The sequence below is a fragment of the Amblyraja radiata genome, chromosome 33 (genome assembly GCF_010909765.2).
Source record: "Amblyraja radiata isolate CabotCenter1 chromosome 33, sAmbRad1.1.pri, whole genome shotgun sequence".
In the NCBI taxonomy this organism is placed as follows: domain Eukaryota; kingdom Metazoa; phylum Chordata; class Chondrichthyes; order Rajiformes; family Rajidae; genus Amblyraja; species Amblyraja radiata.
This window is the reverse complement of record NC_045988.1, coordinates 13,682,256-13,700,624: the sequence shown is the minus strand read 5'-3', so window position 1 is coordinate 13,700,624 and position 18,369 is coordinate 13,682,256.

Genomic DNA, 18,369 nt, shown 5'->3' with positions numbered 1-18,369 from the left:
TAACAATAGGCGCTTCCAACAAATACCTACTTACCTCGGCGTAAAGCTGGACAGGTCGCTTACATTTGGCTGGTCTCCGCGACAAGGTCATGGCACATAGCGGCCTCATCCGACGCCTGGCAGGAACAAGTTGGAGAGCCAGTCCATCAACTCTTCGCATCTCTGCCTTAGCTCTTGTGTATGCTCCAGCTGAATTCTGCACACCCGTATGGAGCAGAAGCAGACATGCTAGTCTGGTAGACACGAGCCTGAACAGCACCTTACGAACCATCACTGGGTGCCTTCAACCTACTCCAGTCGAGCAGCTCCCTATACTTGCAGGCATTCCACCTGCAGGGATCCGAAGGCAAGCAGCAACTCTGGCACTTTCTCATCATGCCATGGACCCAGATTACCTCCTCCATCAGGCTATCAGCAGAGAGCAGAGGCCACCCCGACTGAAGTCCCGTCACCCCTTTGCTCCACATGGAAAACAACTCCTAGCATCCATCCAGCCAATTGAGACAAAAGCACAATGGATAGCCATCAAGTGGTCACAGGAGTGGAAGGAAACCTCATCTCAATTACACAGCTACATCTCTTCACCAGTTAAAAGCTGTCCAGGGTCTGACCCCCTCAGAGGAGCATGGGTGAAGCTCAACAGACTTTGTACTGGAGTTGGGCGTTTCAATGCCAGCATGTGGAGATGGGGGCTCCGCCAGAGCCCAGCCTGTGAATGTGGAGCAGAACAACAGACAGCCAACCATGACATCTCTGAGTGCCCGCTCTACCACCCACCAAATGGAGCTCAGGGCCTGGCAGACATTGACGCAGAGACACCAACCTGGCTGCTCAACACCCGGCTTGAGATCTAACTATTCCTTTGGATTATTTATGTTTCATGCGCAAGAAGAAGAAGACTTGGTAAAATTGTAAATTGTCCCAAATGTGTGTAGGATAGTGTTAGTATGCGGGGATCACGGGTCGGTGCAGACCCGGTGGGCTTAAGTGTCTTTTTCCGCAATGCATCCCTAAACTAAACTAAATGTCCTGATGCAATATTTTATCACTTATTCATGCAATAATGAAACTTCAGAAATCAGTTATTCATTGACATTCAGATTCAGATTCAGATTCAACTTTAATTGTCATTGTCATTGTACAGTACAGAGACGACAAAATGCAGTTAGCATCTCCCTGGAAGAGCAAAGAACAAATTCTTTGTTCAACATTATTTTTGAAGTCCAGTGGTAACTTTTAAATCAGATGAACAGCCGGTTTTAGTCCTTGTACTGTGCTAGCTCTAATCAAATTATACAGATGAAGCTAGAGACTTTCCCCTATAAAAGTGGCTGTATTAAAAAAACTGCCGTCTGGATTCCTAAATACAGAAACCCACCATCACAATTTACCAAATTAGAACCACTCATTTTGGAATATTTTGTTCACTCATTACTATAATTAATCAGGATGTCGGAGATTGATAGTAAATCCACGACTTAAGCAAAATCAAATGCTCCACTATTTGATTTAGGAATGTGTGATTACATTGCCTTATTTGGTCATGTTAATTTATAAAATAGAAATCATTTTAAGGGAAGTTTAAATTAGTTTACTTTGCTGCTAACAGTAACAATAACAGCAATCATTGATACTTGTCGCAGCATCTATGCAATGCCTATTATTACAGGAATTTTTCTTCCCACTCAAGGTGATATGAAGTACAGGACTGATAAGGTTGTACCATGTTTATCACACAAATATATTTACCGTACTAACCTATTTTCATGTCCCAAACAATTGTGACGTGCTAATTGACTCCCAATACATTAATGTTTGGTTAAACAGCTAGCTCATAAACATTTTACATTGCTCATTCGGACAAGTGAATTTTATCAAAAAATAATCAGATTCAGGATAAATAATTAAAATCTCTAATTCCTTTTCTGCATGGAAGTCAATGAACAGGCATCAAAGATTGATTCATTTAAAAAATAATAATAATCATAATCATACTTTATTAGCTAAGTATGTTTTGCAACATGCGAGGAATTTGATTTGCATACCAATAAAAAGCAAAATTATTGCCCAGCAATAACAGATTTGAACTACTGTGGCACAATTTTAGAATTGCGCTGGATAGCTCAATAGTCAAATCCTTACCATCTGGAGTATTCATAACTGAAAACAATGTTAGCGACAGCTTTAATTATACCACTGTCATGAATAGAGAATTTCAGTAATTCCCTTGATATAAATCATATAAAACAGCCACAGTAGAATATCCCTCTCCCAAACAGCTGCCACCATGACAAATTGAATTGGAAATGTTCAGAGATGTTAAATGATTGGAAACAAACTAATTCCTACTTGACAACGAATTGACTTTATAACTGATCTCCGAATTAATATCAACATATTCTGCAAAAGAATTGTTCAAGAGCCGTGACAAGGATGGAGCAAAGTCTCAAACATGACAACAGTTAATGGACACCTGTGCTAGAAGAACTAGCCAACTATATCATGAAGAGCAACTCTTCATATAAATGAGATAGGCTTGAAAATCGTGACCGCAATAATGACCTTATGATCCTTGGTTTTCTTCATAGGCCTCAATGTTGTCAGTCTAAATTATCACCTAGGTAACCCAGGAAGTCTTGATTCATGTGATGACTTGGTTGCTGGAAGAAATAATCAAGATTTTGGTCTTGCTAGCAGCCAATTCCACTTCAATCTTATGTTTCTAAACAGCCTGATACTTTCTTTGTTTCCATTATTTTCTGATAACAAAGATGATTTTAACTGCTGAGGCACCAGCAGTTTCTCCACTGCGTCATGTCTCAAATAGTTTGACATGAACTTGTTCATTATCCATTTGTATTTCTCTAATGCAATTTTCCTTTCTTAAGAGAAATTACTAATGCTTCCATCTGGTATTTACGGGAAGTTTATAATTGACAAACAATTACAAAATGGGGCCAGCAGCTTTCCCAGGCCATTCATTCTGTCAAAGATGATCCCCCAAGTAGCTGATACAGGTTCATAGTCCCATTATTATAGCAATCTATTGAACCAAATTGTTTTATTTAATGAATGTTCCAAGGCATATTTGTGGGGTGCTGATATAAGTTGTCTCATTGGCGAGTTTTTGCTGCCACACAATTGTAGAGTTTCAGCCTTACCGGTCTGGTGATGCATTCAATCCTGATAGCTAGTGCACTTTGTGAGGAATTTGTACATTCTCGCTGTGACCGCATGGATTTCCCCCAGCTGTTCCAGTTTCCTTCCACATTCCAAAGACATGAAATTCAGTAGGTTAATTAGCCACTGAAATGTACCCCCAGTGTGTAGAATGGAGCCTGATGTAAATGTGAGATTAGGATTAGTATAAATGGGTGTCGGATAGTCAACATGGACTGATGAACTGAAGGGCCAGTTTTCATTCTGTCTGACTCAAAGAATCTATGACAGATGACGGAACCCAATTTTTTATGAGATCTATATTTCTCCTGGAATTGTTGAAATCTGGCTGCAGTCACTTACCGACTAATAAAAATGAATGGATTAAATTGATTTTAAGTACACGGAATAATCTAGAGACAATTAGATACGGTAATTGCATCCTTGCTGAAGCCCGCAAAAATATCAAGCCTGACTTTCACCATTAATATGTTCTAATGTTAATTCACTGAGTCCTTTGTGATCTCTCAGGCGGATTTAAGGTATAATAATTTCATAAATTAGGTCTTGGAAAAGTAATTAAAATCTTAAGTTACCATGTGTATATATAAAGATCACATATTGGTCTCCACTGCCAACTGGCCTGAAAATAAAACTTTCCATCAACTGCCACTATGCACTGACCACTGTGAATCCACAGGGCGGATGTGTCACTATTATGTATTACTTGTGTCACAACAAGCAAGATATACATAAGATAGGATAAAATGTGTGAGGAAAGTGATGTTGATCAGCAGATTGCAAGGATGTTATGGGATATACCAAAGCCCGCCAGCTATCAGTAAGTCCTATTCACTTAGACTACTGATGAGTGCAAAGATTTGGATTGTTATGGTCCCTGTACTAATAACCCTTGATTAGTTGAAGAGCAATATGAAAATGTCCTAGATGGCCTGCAGCAAAATACACTGATTTAGCTTGAATGGCATAATTCTTGTGTATTCAGATTTCAAATCTGATTAACATTCAGAAAGGTTTGGCAATTGCATAGTTATACTAGATTTGCTGATTAGATGTTCAAGGGGCCTCATAAGGTCTTGCAAAGTATAACAGTTCCAGACACAATTTCATCAGCATGAGCTAAAGCAATGAGAGCATTTTGCTAAGTAATACTCTTGACTTGGATGCAAAGTATTCTTGCATATTGGAGCACAATAAATCTGCTGAGTTTGATTGTACACACAGTCAGTAATAAATCTTACTAGAAAGTCCAGAAATTATTTCCAGACTAATCATTTAAAAATAGCTTGTGAAGCATTATAATCATCCCTGTAATTTGTAACCCAATTTCGAATGGTGCTTGGCACAAGACATGAATGTTTGGAATGAATATTATTTGAAGCTTCCACAAAGCAATTGCCTTTGGGTGAGGTCATCATGCCCAGTGAGTTGTTCCCTATAAGAATTGTCCCTTTTGATGATTCAGAGGGTTGACCCGAAGCGTTACCTATTCATGGTCTCCAGAGACGCTGCCTGACCTGCTGTTACTCCAGCACTTTGTGTCCTTTTGTGTAAACCAGCACAAGTGTGTTTCTGCCAAGATCACATGCAATTTTTGAGATTGCCACATCCCATTAATGGCAATTGAATGAATTCAAAAGGTCATATTAACATTGGTGTGACCTACCTCAAGACCACATAATGCAGTAATATCCAGATGGCCACCAGACCAGAAAGAGATATATCTATATTGAGGTGCAGAGAGAGGATTCAGTCATAAAACAACTGCAAAAATACTAGTTCTATGGAGCTCAGAGAATCAATCCTGTTTTTCCTAACACTTCAAACATGAATAGGCGTGGTATAAATGAGTATCAATGTACATTTAAGACCCTATGTATGCCATGTCCTCAGACTTTGGCTACATTATACCAAACACTGCTCTTCAATGGGAGCTGGTTGTCCTTGGTAAAGTGGTTTAGCGAGTAGCTCTTACTCTTTTATTTGCAATCACAATACCATAGGGCTGACAGACCCCACTTCAGCAACAAATTGAATGTTGCTGCTTGAGGAAGTAACAGAACAGAACAGAACAGAACAAAGTTAATAGAAAGTAGTTTTCTCTATGTAGAGCCTGGAGACTTATTCCAATCACTTTTGAATGCTATAATTGAATTTGCCTCAGGTGCCCAATGAGAGCATTTCAGACTCATTTATTGTATGATATAGTATTGTACGATATAGTTTCCTGGATAGAGTGTCATTTTTGGTTCCATTACCAATCACCTTCATTGTGAATTATCTATTTTTCTGTCTATTTACTATCTACTCCATTCATAATTTTAAGCACAATGCGTTTAAGACCAGACAGGTACTTTCATAACATTTAAGAAGAATCTGGAAAATCCATTGAATTACCAAGGCATAGAATGCTACAGAGCAGAGCAAGTAAATATACCTGATGGTCGGCACAGATATAGTGGGCTGAATGGCCTGGTTCTGTCCTCTATGACTCAATGGCATGTTCCCCCACCACCTCTTCTGTTCAAAAGTCAATAACCTCTGATTCTCCAGTCTATCCATAAAATGATTTTGGTGACTCCCTTTTGCACCATTTCTAAGCCTTTCCGTTTTCCCAAAAGTGTAACATGTATAACTAATCACAACACTATCTATTCTTGTACTTCTGGTGTATATTGTCTCTTTCTATTCATCCAAATAAAATATTACAACTTCACTACGTGTGAAGAAGGGTTCCAATCTGAAAATTCACCTATCCTTGTTCTCTAGAGATGATTTCTGACCCGCTGAGTTACTCCAGCACTTTGTGTCATTTTTTTTAAACTAAGTTCATATTCCTTTATCTGCCCATACCCCCAGCCTATCAATATCCCCTTGGAATCTAACATTATCCTCTTTGTTTTTCACTAACCATTCAATTTTGTTTTATCTCCATATATGGAAGTTGTGACTTGTAAACCCAAGTACAAATTACCTACAGCAGTAGTAGTTCTAATATCAGTGGCAGGTAACTTTATTGTCCATTTTCCTCTTTGAATAATACCGATTTGCAACTGCTATCTGTTTCCTCTTAATTAGATAATGATAAATCCATGCTGCCACAACCCTTTATTCATATACTTCCTTCCTAGTGACAAAACTCTTATGCAACATCATTTAAATGCTTTTAGAGGACAATACATACCATGTCAATGTTATGCCCCTCATTAGCCATCTCAATGGGTGCCCTGTCCCCGCTGTTCCCATCTGCCCACCCTATCTTCCTTACTTGGTTCCATACTTCACCTTCTTTTCCAACTAGATTCCATCTATCATTTCCCAGTTGCTATTTCTATTTCTACCCTTTCCTCTTCCTGACCACATCTACCAATTCACCCCTCCCCAACCGGATCCACCTATTATCTTGCCATATCATGCCCCACCCCCTCCCCATCACCTCTTTAAACTGGACATCCCGCCTCTACTTTTTCAGTCTAGGTGAAGGGTTATAACCCAAATCGTTGACTGTCCATTTTCCCGCTGCAGATGCTGCTCGGTCTGTTGTATTTTTGTATGTTGTCCATTGCCTTTAACAACTTCATATAGACTTTCTTTAATTAATCCAAATGATTGCTAACTTTATCGCTGATTTTTGCTGTTGGAATATTTCCCATCGCCAAAGATAAAAGAAGTAGTTTGTAGTTACTGGCTTTATCCTTGCACTCTTTACTGCATAGGAGTATAGGGGTGTTACAATTCTCCAGTCCTCTGGCACCACCCTTGAACCATTGATGTTTGTGAGATTATAGCTGTAAACTCTGCAACTTCCCTCTATGGCACTGATTTATAAAATGGAGCCTGGGCTGATTTTTGGTATATAAAGATTCTCAGTTAATGTCTTTATTTGCTATCTCATGTGTTCCCTTTGTCTCCAAGTGTAAGTTTACATTTTAGTCTTTGATTGGCTGCACCTCTTCTTTGAACCTTTTTTGTCTGTTCAAGTGTCTGTAGAATATATTTACATTTTCTTTTATTTTTGCTGCCAGTCCTTTTCCACGCTCTCTTATTTCATTTTGACATTCTCTCTGCTTTCTGTAATCAGCCTGGTTCATGTTATTTTTTTCTGCTCTATTTAAAACCATATCTTTTTAGTCATCCATGAAACTCCGGCCTTAATTTCCTTACCCACGGGAGATGTATAACAACACTCAACAACTTCCTGAATCTGAGCAATGACAATAGGTTACCATCGTTTTATTGCACCTTCTATTAAGTTGTTCCAACACTAGTTCATTTTTATATTCCCTTGCCATTCAAATCTTTATGCATTAATAAGGAAAAAAATAGCCTTCTTTACCAATAAACGTTTTGTTTCATCGAGAAATGGTTTTCACATTGCAAAGTACTTCACGAATAATCCTACATTTTTGAAATGTAATTTCTATTGTACTGCAAGGAAACCCTGGTTCTGGACTGCAAGAGCCAGGGGCCACTGTTTAAGAATGAGGGGTAAGCCATTTAGAACGGAGAGGAGGAAACACTTTTTCTCACAGAGAGTTGTGAGTCTGTGGAATTCTCTGCCTCAGAGGGCAGTGGAGGTCGGTTCTCTGGATACTTTCAAGAGAGAGCTAGATAGGCCTCTTAAAGATAGCGGAGTCAGGGGATATGGGGAGAAGGCAGGAACGGGGTACTGATTGGAGATGATCAGCCATGATCACATTGAATGGCGGTGCTGGATCGAAGGGCCTATTTGTTTATTGTCTATTGAAATGTGGCCATCAATTTGTGTTAAAAAGCTGTATGCTGACAGAAAATGAAAGGCTTTGCCAGGTAATATCTTTTGGTTGAAGGATAAATGTCACCGAGACATTAGCAGATGTTTCTGGATCCCCACTTAACATTATCCCCAAACACATCCTGCCCATTCAAACAGACTGAGAGTGACGCAGTTTAAAATTACCAGAGTATTTTTGCCAGCCTCTCAATAATCCAAAAATTGACAGCCGAAATGAAGTGCTAAGTTCCTACATTTAATCTCAGAATGTATAACTTCAGTTTGAGAACTGAGAGTGCTATCACTCAGCAGAGAGTGCTATCACTCAGCAATAACATATGCATATTAATTCTTGATACTCTCCACCTTTTAACATTCTGAAGGGACTGTTCCCTCTGCAATCTCCTGTCTGTTCTTTAATCACCTCCAATTTCTCAGCTGGTCCTTGACGCCATGCAAATAATGGAGATACAGCTCTTGCCCTATCATCACCCTGCTATCGCTTAGGGGTATAGATAGTGAGAAATATTCAACAAAGTGAAGGCATCTGTAATTTCCAGCATCTGCAAAGTTTTTTAATTTCCATTTTCTATTGCTTGACCAGTATTTGCTTCAGCTCTTGCACCTTAATTGCTAAGCACCTGATGTTCATAAGAAAGACTTTAACGACAGCCTGGGATGCACTCTGTTGATAGACACAAAAAGCTGGTGTAACTCAGCGGGTCAGGCAGCATCTCTGGAGAAAAGGAATCGGTGACTTTTGGGTTGAGACCCTTCTTTAACCTGAAATGTCACCTATTCCTTTTCTTCAGAGATGCGGCCTGACCAGCTGAGTTACTCCAACTTTTTTGTGTGTATCTTCGGTGTAAACCAGCATCTGCAGTTCCTTCCTACACATGTACTCTGTTGTATCTGAGTGCAATTTTTAGATCTTTGCTGATAGTTTTGCTAATTAACATGATTAATTCTATTCTGATAATTCAATGCTCTAGACATTTTTTCACAAATATTTTTACCGCCTTTAAACCAACAGTTTGCTCTGATTACTGTATCAAGCACTAATCTTTTTTTCTTTTGAATGGTTCAATTATATCGGCATTTCCAACACTAGGTGGCACTCTGCTCCAAAAATTAAGTGAACCAGAGTAAACTAACCTGAATTTGTTCCTGATATAGCAGCATCTTTGGTTCATCTATCTTTTTTGAACATTGCCTGCCTAAATTCAAGAACTGCCTTTGTTTCTGCAGTCTTTCAATCTGTCCGTACAGGATTAAAATTCAATTTACTCGTACTAGTTTCACAAATGAGCGTGTGTGCGAGTTACCTAGCCATCATGCTGATTTCCTTCTAAACACTGGAACAGGATATCATCTTACAATTTATCTGCAGATTCTCCTTATTCTTTCTCATTCATTCTCTGATGGGAGTTCAGTGAGACCCTCTCTTACTTCAGCATCACTGTGATTCCTGCAGCTCTACTGTTCTTTGGCCTTGTTCTCACATCTGAAGAATTGTTTTGACCCAAAATGTTGTCTTCCCATTTCCTTCCACAAATGCTGCCTTAACCCATTGAGTTCCTCCAGCATTTTGTTTTTTTCTCCACTATTAAATAAGTTTATGGTCTTTTTATCATCTGCCTCCCAGTGTCCATCTTCCAGAGTCCAAGTTCATAAATCTCAACAAGGGGTGAAGATAACTTCATTTTTAAATCATGCATATTAGGCGCCGACCTGTAGGGGGTATGGCTGCCTAGCCTGCAGCTGTCTGTTTTTTCATATTTTTTCTTATTTTTAGTTAGTTTAGTGTTTTGTTTTTGAGGAGTTCTAGCTTTTTTATGTGTGGGAAGGGGGAAACTAATTTTCAGGGTCCCTACCTGGTCGGAGATGTAGCTTTTCTCCTGGCTGCACTTTCGACCCGTCCTCGCGGCCTACCAGCGGGCCTGGAGCGGCGTTTCCCGCCCGGGGCATTGGCGGCATCGGCGGCGGCTGCGGAGCTGCGGGTCCGAGGAGCGAGGGGACCGCCCGGAGCCTCGGCATCGGCGGAGCTGCGGGTGTGAGGACGGCGGTGCAGCGCTGGAGCACCATTGCGGGGCGGGCGGTGCCTTGCCTGGGTCGCCGCGCTGGAACTCCGGTGAGCTGGGACCGGCGTTAAAAACATCGCGGAGCTGCGGGCGGCGGCGCTGAACTTACATCGGGAGCCTGGGATCTCTCGACGAGATCGCCAGTTGAGCTCCATTCGGCGCGGCCTTGTCGGCTCCGGAAGCCACGGTCTCGAGTAGGGAGGCGGCCGTTCCACGGTTCCCAAGCCGCTGAGAGGACTCTCCCGACGACGGAACACCATCACCCGGCGAGAACGGCATGGAACATCGGGCCTCTGTGAAGGCAACTGTGGAGGCCTCAATAGGCCCGACTATGGGTGAACATTGGGGATGGGACTGGACTTTGTGCCTTCCCCCATAATGGGAACCATTGTGGGGGGATGTTTTTATGTTGAAGCTATTTATTATTGTTATGTTTGTATTCTTTTTTATGTGCTGCATTGGGAAAAAGAATTTCACTACACCTAGGTGTATGTGACAATAAATCAACCTTTGAACCTTTGTATAATTTCCTTATGGGTGGATATATTCTTGTTGGTCTGTCATGGCTCATTTTCTCAACCATGAATATATCTAATATCTGAGTATCTTCAGAAATGTGGAATAGAAAATTTGTGGAGTTTGCACGTATTCCTTGTGATTGCGTGGGTTTCCACGTGGCTCCGATTTCCAACCATATCCCAAAGACGTCCAGATTTGTAGGTGAATTGGCCTCTTTAAAATTGCCCCTAATGTCTAGGGAGTAGTCAAGAAAGTGGGATAACAGAGAACTAGTGTGAACAGGTGATCGATGGTCAGTGTTGACTTAAGAGCCTGTGTCTGTGCTGTATCTGTAAACTAAACTAAAGAACATTGAACAGTACAGCACAGAAATAGGCGCTTTGGGCTACAATGTTTCTTGCCGATCATGATACCAAATTAAACTAATCTCCTCTGCCCACACATGACCCATATCCTCCATACCCTGCATAATCATGTGTCGAAAAGTCTCTTTAATGCTACTAATGTAGCTTTTTTCACCAGCACCCAGGCAGATATGTTTAAAGAATTTGCTGTGGATATCTCCTTTAATCTTTTCGCCTCTCACCATAAAACTATGGCCTCTAGTATTTGATATTTCCACTCTGGGAAAAAGATTCTGACCCTATCAATGTGTCTCACAATCGTATAAACTTCCCTCAGCCTCTGATGCCCCAGAGAAAATAATACAAGTTTGGCTAACCTCTCATAGATATCCTGGTAAAAGTGTTCAGCACCCTCTCTAAAGCCTCTATTTCCTTCATGTAATGGGGCAACCGGGACTGCAAATAATACTTCAAATTTGGCCTAACCAAAGTTTTATAAAGCTGTAACTGTCACAGTCTGCCCTCTCCTCATTCTCATCCACTTCACCTCCCAGTACTTTTCCACCGGTCCCTCCTTCTCCTCGCCTGCCTGCCTGCCACTCCCCTCTCATCAGCCCAACTCTCCTCACCTGTTGCACTCAGTTGCCTCTGATCACCAATTAACCCGGTATATAGACTCTCCTCACCGTTCACACAGTGCCAGATTGTCTCAGCCTTCATGCAAGACTCTTCCAGCGATTTCCCGACTGCCTACACGGATTCGAACCTGCCTGCCCCTCTTCGGAACCCTCGCTCAATCCTGAGCCTCTGTGTGAGTACGGTGTACCCATTCCTGTGTTACTACTCTGTGTTACAGTATCGTAATAAAGTCATTACCAACTATACCTGCCTGATTCTGTGCTGCTATTGGGTCCAAGCTATACCCGTTACAGTACAATCTGGCCAACAATGGACTCAGCGCACACAACGTCTCCGTCAAACCGCTTTGAGAGGATTGAGCACACGCTCCTGCAGCACGAAGCTATGCTCACTGCCTCCAACTCTGAGGTTCGACAGGCTGTGTCAAACCAAGAGCAAGCATTGGTTGCACTAGCCACCCAGGTCCAACAGCTGACGACCACCCTCGCCCAGGCTACACCCCATGCTTCGCTTCCGGCTCCGACAGCACCAGCTCCCGGTCCGCCAGGACCATCACCTGAGCCCCGGGTGGGAACCTCGGAGCGCTACGCTGGAGACCCGGAGGGCTGCAACCCATTCATCACGAACTGTTCCATTCTCTTCGCCCTACACCTTCGCCCAGGAAGCGGCGAGAGTGGCGTTTACCATTAATCACCTGACTGGCAGAGCTCGGCTGTGGGGAACGGCTGAATGGGAGCGACGCACGCCGGCTTGCTCCTCTTTCCAGGCCTTCGCCGCGTAGCTTCGCAAGGTGTTCGGTGAGGTTTCGATGGGTCCGGACGCTGCAGGAGGTCTGCTGGGGTTGAGCCAGGGGAACCAGAACGTCGCTGACTTCGCCATCGACTTTCACACCAGGGCCCGTCAGAGTGATAGGAATGCCCCGGCCCAGTGTGACGCTTTCTTGCTGGGCTTGAATGACTATATCAAGGATGAGTTGGTGTCCCACGACCTTCCTTCTTCTCTGGATGGGCTTATCGAGCTAACGACCCGTCTGGACCGACGCATCCGGGAGAGACAACGGGGCCTGGCGGGTCATTACATCTCCAAGTGTCCAGTGAAAGGCCAGACTCACCAGTAGAGGAGGAATTACTGAAGAGTCGAACTTCTGAACTTCTGCCCGACGCCCTCTGTGTCATGCCCGTCTGCTGTTGTCTGATGGTTCTCACACCCTCGCCACCTTCATAGACTCTGGTTTTGACAAGGAACTAGCCCGCCAGCTAGGCATCAGTTGTGTTCCCCTGCCTGAACCTGTTCCCGCCAACGCCCTCGACGGCCATCTCCTGGGGACTGTTTCTCACCAGACGGTCCCAGTGCGCATGCTCCTGTCTGGTAATCACCATGAGACCATCCAGTTCCACATCCTGCAGTCTCCCCGTCTTCCCCTCATCCTGGGTTACCCCTGGCTTCGGCGACACAACCCCAACATCGACTGGAGGATGGGGGTCATCTTGGGTTGGAGCCCTTCCTGCCACCAAGTGTGCCTGAAGCAAGCCTCAGCTCTTCAACCGGCCACCTGCTCCAGTTCTGCTCCAGATCTGACGGGGGTCCCAGCTGAGTACCATGACTTTGGGGAGGTTTTTAGCAAGTCTAGGGCCACCTCCCTTCCTCCTCATCGGCCCTATGACTGTGCCATAGACCTCCTGCCTGGTTCCGCTCCTCCTAGGGGTCGCCTTTACTCCCTGTCCGCCCCTGAGAGCGGCGCCATGGAGAAATGCATAAACGACTCCTTGGCTGCTGGTCTCATCCGTCCCTCCTCGTCTCCTGCTGGGGCTGGGTTCTTCTTCGTGGAGAAGGACAAATCTCTGCGTCCCTGCATAGATTACCGGGGGCTCAACGGCATCACGGTGAAGAATCGCTACCCTCTCCCACTCATCTCCTCTGCTTTCGAGCTCCTGGAGGGGGCCACCATCTTTTTGAAGTTGGATCTACGCAACGCCTACCACTTGGTCCGCATCAAAGAGGGAGATGAGTGGAAGACCGCCTTCAACACTCCCACGGGACATTATGAATATCTGGTGATGCCCTTTGGCCTCACCAACGCCCCGGCCGTCTTCCAGTCTTTAGTCAATGACGTTCTCAGAGACATGTTGAACAAGTGCGTGTTCGTCTATCTTGATGACATCCTCATCTTTTCACGGACCAAGGAGGAACGTGTACACCACGTCCAGGCAGTTCTACATCGGCTCCTGGAGAACTCGCTCTTCGTTAAAGCTGAGAAGTGCGAGTTTCACTCCCCGTCAGTCTCCTTCCTAGGATACATCGTTGGCCAAGGGAACATCAAGATGGACCCCGCCAAGGTCTCTGCTGTCACCACCTGGCCTGTTCCTGACTCCCGCAAGCAGCTCCAAAGGTTCCTGGGGTTCGCCAATTTTTACCGACGGTTCATCCGTGGCTACAGTACTGTGGCCGCACCCCTCACGGCACTCACCTCCTCCAAGGTTCCGTTCCGGTGGGCTGCCGCGGCCGACGAAGCTTTTCAGACACTCAAGACACGGTTTACATCGGCCCCCATCCTCCAAGTTCCGGACTCAGAGAGACAGTTCGTGGTGGAGGTGGACGCCTCCGACGTGGGGGTGGGAGCTGTTCTGTCCCAGCAGGCTGCCGGGGACCAGAAACTCCATCCATGCGCCTTCTTCTCCCGACGCCTGACCCCTGCTGAGAGGAATTATGACATTGGCAACCGAGAACTGTTGGCGGTTAAGTTGCCGTTGGAGGAATGGCGTCACTGGCTGGAGGGAACCGAGCAGCCTTTCTTGGTTTGGACTGACCACAAGAACCTTGAATACCTCCAGTCAGCCAAGAGGCTCCACTCTCGTCAGGCCCGCTGGTCTCTCTTCCTCACCCGCTTCAACTTCTCCCTCTCCTACCGACCTGGGTCCTGCAACGTGAAGCCCGATGCCCTCTCTCGACAGTTCTTGGCGAAGGAGGAGCCTGCCTCTGGCCCCAAGATCATCCTCCCGTCCTCGCACAGGGTTGCCTCCCTCACCTGGGAAGTGGAGGAGAAGGTCAAGGCGGCCTTGGAGAACCAGCCGGAACCCAGCGCATGCCCTCCTGATCGCCTGTTTGTGGTTTCTGCCCTGCGGTCCGACGTCCTTCAGGGGGCCCACAGCTCTCGACTCACCTGTCATCCCGGCATTCAGCGGACCAAGGAGATGGTGCTACGGGGGTTCTGGTGGGCATCGCTGGATGAGGATACTCGGGAGTTTGTCAACGCCTGTCCCGTTTGCAACCAGCACAAGGTCTCACACCAAGCTCCTGCGGGTCATCTGCTTCCACTGCCTGTACCCCATCGACCATAGTCCCACATCTCCCTGGACTTCGTTACCGGCCAGCCCCCATCCAGTGGTCACACCACCATCCTGACCGTGGTCGATAGATTTAGCAAGATGGCTCACTTCATGCCCCTGCCCAAGCTTCCGTCAGCCAAGGAAACTGCCGGGCTCATGTTACTCCACGTCTTCAGGCTCCATGGTCTCCCCGTCGATGTGGTCTCCGACCGGGGACCCCAGTTTGCCTCTGTGTTCTGGAGGGAGTTCTGCACGCTTGTGGGGGCCACCGTCAGTCTGACGTCTGGATTTCATCCCTAGTCCAACGGCCAAACTGAAAAGAAGAATCAGGAGATGGAGACGGCGCTGCGGTGTATGGTGTCCAAGCATCCCTCCTCCTGGTCCCAGCAGTTGTTGTGGGTGGAGTACGCCCACAACACCCTGACAAGCTCGGCCACTGGGCTCTCCCCTTTCCAGTGTGCCTGCGGGTTCCAGCCTCCACTGTTCCCGGTGCTGGAGAAAGAGGTTTCCTGTCCGTCCAGGCCTTCATTCGTCGCTGACGCAGGACGTGGACCCAAGCCAGGGCGGCTCTTCTCCGCTCCGTGGACCGTTACGCCACGGCTGCCAACCATCACCGCACCAAGGCCCCCACCTACCTCGTGGGCCAGAAGGTGTGGCTGTCGACCAGGGACCTTCCCTTGAGGGTGGAGTCCAAGAAGTTGGCACCCAAGTTCATCGGTCCCTTTGAGATCCAGAAGGTCATCAACCCAGCGGCTGTGAGGCTCAAGTTGCCTCGTTCCATGCGGGTCCATCCTACGTTCCACGTGTCCAGAGTAAAGCCAGTCCGGGAGAGCTCCCTGGTCCCCACAGTCCCTCCTCCTCCACCTCATCGACGGAGGCCCCGCCTTTACGGTGCACCGCCTCCTGTGCTCCCGCCGTCGCGGGAGGGGTTTCCAATACCTGGTCGATTGGCAGGGTTACGGTCCAGAGGAGAGGTCCTGGGTTCCTGCTCGACACATCCTGGACGCCTCCCTCATCAGGGAGTTTCACCGGCGTCATCCCGACCAGCCGTCCAAGTCCGCCACTCCTAGAGGGGTCGCCGCCCCTGAGACTCTGTCCCCTCTTCCGTCTGAGGCGCCCAGTGACGACGAGACGGAGCTTTCCTCTGATGCTATGGAGGAGGATGCGGACATGGATGCCTCGGACGAATATTAGCCCTCCTCCGGTCCCCCTCCTCCCACCCAACTCTGCGTGGGATTGGGTTTATTTTCTTTATTGTTTTTTTTGTTTTTGTTTTGGGACGTCAGGAGCCGTCCCTTGAGGGGGGGGTTCTGTCACAGTCTGCCCTCTCCTCATTCTCATCCACTTCACCTCCCAGTACTTTTCCACCGGTCCCTCCTTCTCCTCACCTGCCTGCCTGCCACTCCCCTCTCATCAGCCCAACTCTCCTCACCGTTCACACAGTGCCAGATTGTCTCGGCCTTCATGCTAGACTCTCCAGCGATTTCCCGACTGCCTACACGGATTCGAACCTGCCTGCCCCTCTTCGGAACCCTCGCTCAATCCTGTACCCATTCCTGGGTTACTACTCTGTGTTACAGTATCATAATAAAGTCATTACCAACTATACCTGCCTGATTCTGTGCTGCTATTGGGTCCAAGCTATACCCGTTACAGTAACATGATTTCCTGACTCTTTTACTCAATGCCCCACCTGATGAAGGCAAGCATAACTTATACTTTCATTATCACTCTATCTGCTTGTGTTGACTATTTCAAGGAGCTATGAACTTGGAGATCCCTCTCTGCATCAGTGCTGTTAAGAGTCCAGCCATTAACATTAGGAACCGGAATAGATCACATAACCCCTCAAATATACATATGCCAATTGGTCCCTGAAGCATCTCTTGCTTTCAATATGATCATGCCGTTCAATTAAGTTGCAATTTCAATGCCATGTCTCCATCTAACCACAGTAAACTTTCTGTCTTGCTTATCGTATTTGTCCAACTCTTCCTTAAATATATATAGGAACTGTTTCCATTGTTCTTTTGGAAAGAGTGTGCGAAAGGACAAAAGGACATTTATTTGTCACGAAAGAGAGATAAATAAATGTTTTACCTCTGCCTTAAATGTGTGACCCCTTATTTTTAATAATCCTTCCACAAAAAGGTAATCTCTTCACATCCACCCTATCAAGGCCCCTCAACCTTCTGATATGTTTCACTCAAATCCACTCTTACTTTTCTAATCTCCAGTGGATACAGGCGGTCTAACTTTCATGATAAGGCAAGCTGTGTGTTCTAGGTATTTGTCTAGTTAACCAACCTATTTCCAATCTTCCTTAAGTAAGGAGATATTACAGTACACTGCGCTGGGGATGCAGTCTCACCAATTCTTTTGGTCCTGACTTGAAACACCATCAGTCCAGTTCCCTCCAAAGACACTGCCTCACCCATTGAGTTCCACCAGTTGTTTGCTTTTTTTCTCAGCAATGTCTTATGTAATTGAAGCTGTTATATAATTGTTCTGCTGATTGGTAAAATTGTATTCCAATGCCATCCACAAGCCCCACCTCCATTTTCCTTGCATAGTAAGAATATATCATGCTCAGATTTTAAATTATTAAGTTTGTTTCTAATTATTAGAAAATGTAATTCTCACAAATTCTAATTTGACTTGTTTTAACTCTCTTAAAAGCTCAGACAATTTGTCCTTAATGATGGATTGTAGCAATTAGTTTGTAATAGGCAGAATCTTGGTAACTGTTTTTTTTTAATTTTCTGTCATCTTTGGTTCTTCACACTTATGGAGAAGTTCACTAATCCATTAGAACTAAATGGTGTCACAAAACATCAGCCAGAAAATTGACATAGTTGTTCCTTGAAGGCCACAGGCAATGCAGCTACAGCCATAAAACAATCAAGTCATCATTTGGTACTATTCTGCAATGGATTCCACATTGAACATTATCCCGCAGAAGTATTTCTCTGCTTATGTTTCCTAATTATTATGTAGGATGTGACCATTATTGTCAGTTTTTCCTGATTTGGACTTGGTTCTGTGGCCAAGTCACCCTGCTGTGAGAGTGACAAATGCAAAACTCTCATCCATTCTCCCAAATCAATTAGATATATGTTTATGTCTGAAGAAGGGTCTCGACCCGAAATGTCACCTATTCCTTTTCTCCAGTGATGCTGCCTGACCTGCTGAATTATTCCAACATTTTATGTCTGTCTTCGGTGTAAACCAGCATCTGCAGTTCTTTCCTATACATTTATGTTTTGTGTTTTAATTCTGCATAATGCCATTAAAGTCAGTGAAAAAGCAAGTTCAATACTCTTATCTGAATTCATCCTTTTTTTAGTTAGTTCATTTTATGTTTCCATTCACTATTAGCAGCTACTGCAAAACAAAACCCAGGTTGGAAAAATATCATAAGTTAAAAACATCAAAACAGATTTTAATGCCAAAAGTTTTATTTTTGCTTGGCATTGCTATTCCGATCAAAATTTGATGCCAACATATCCAAAAAAATTATTCTGGTT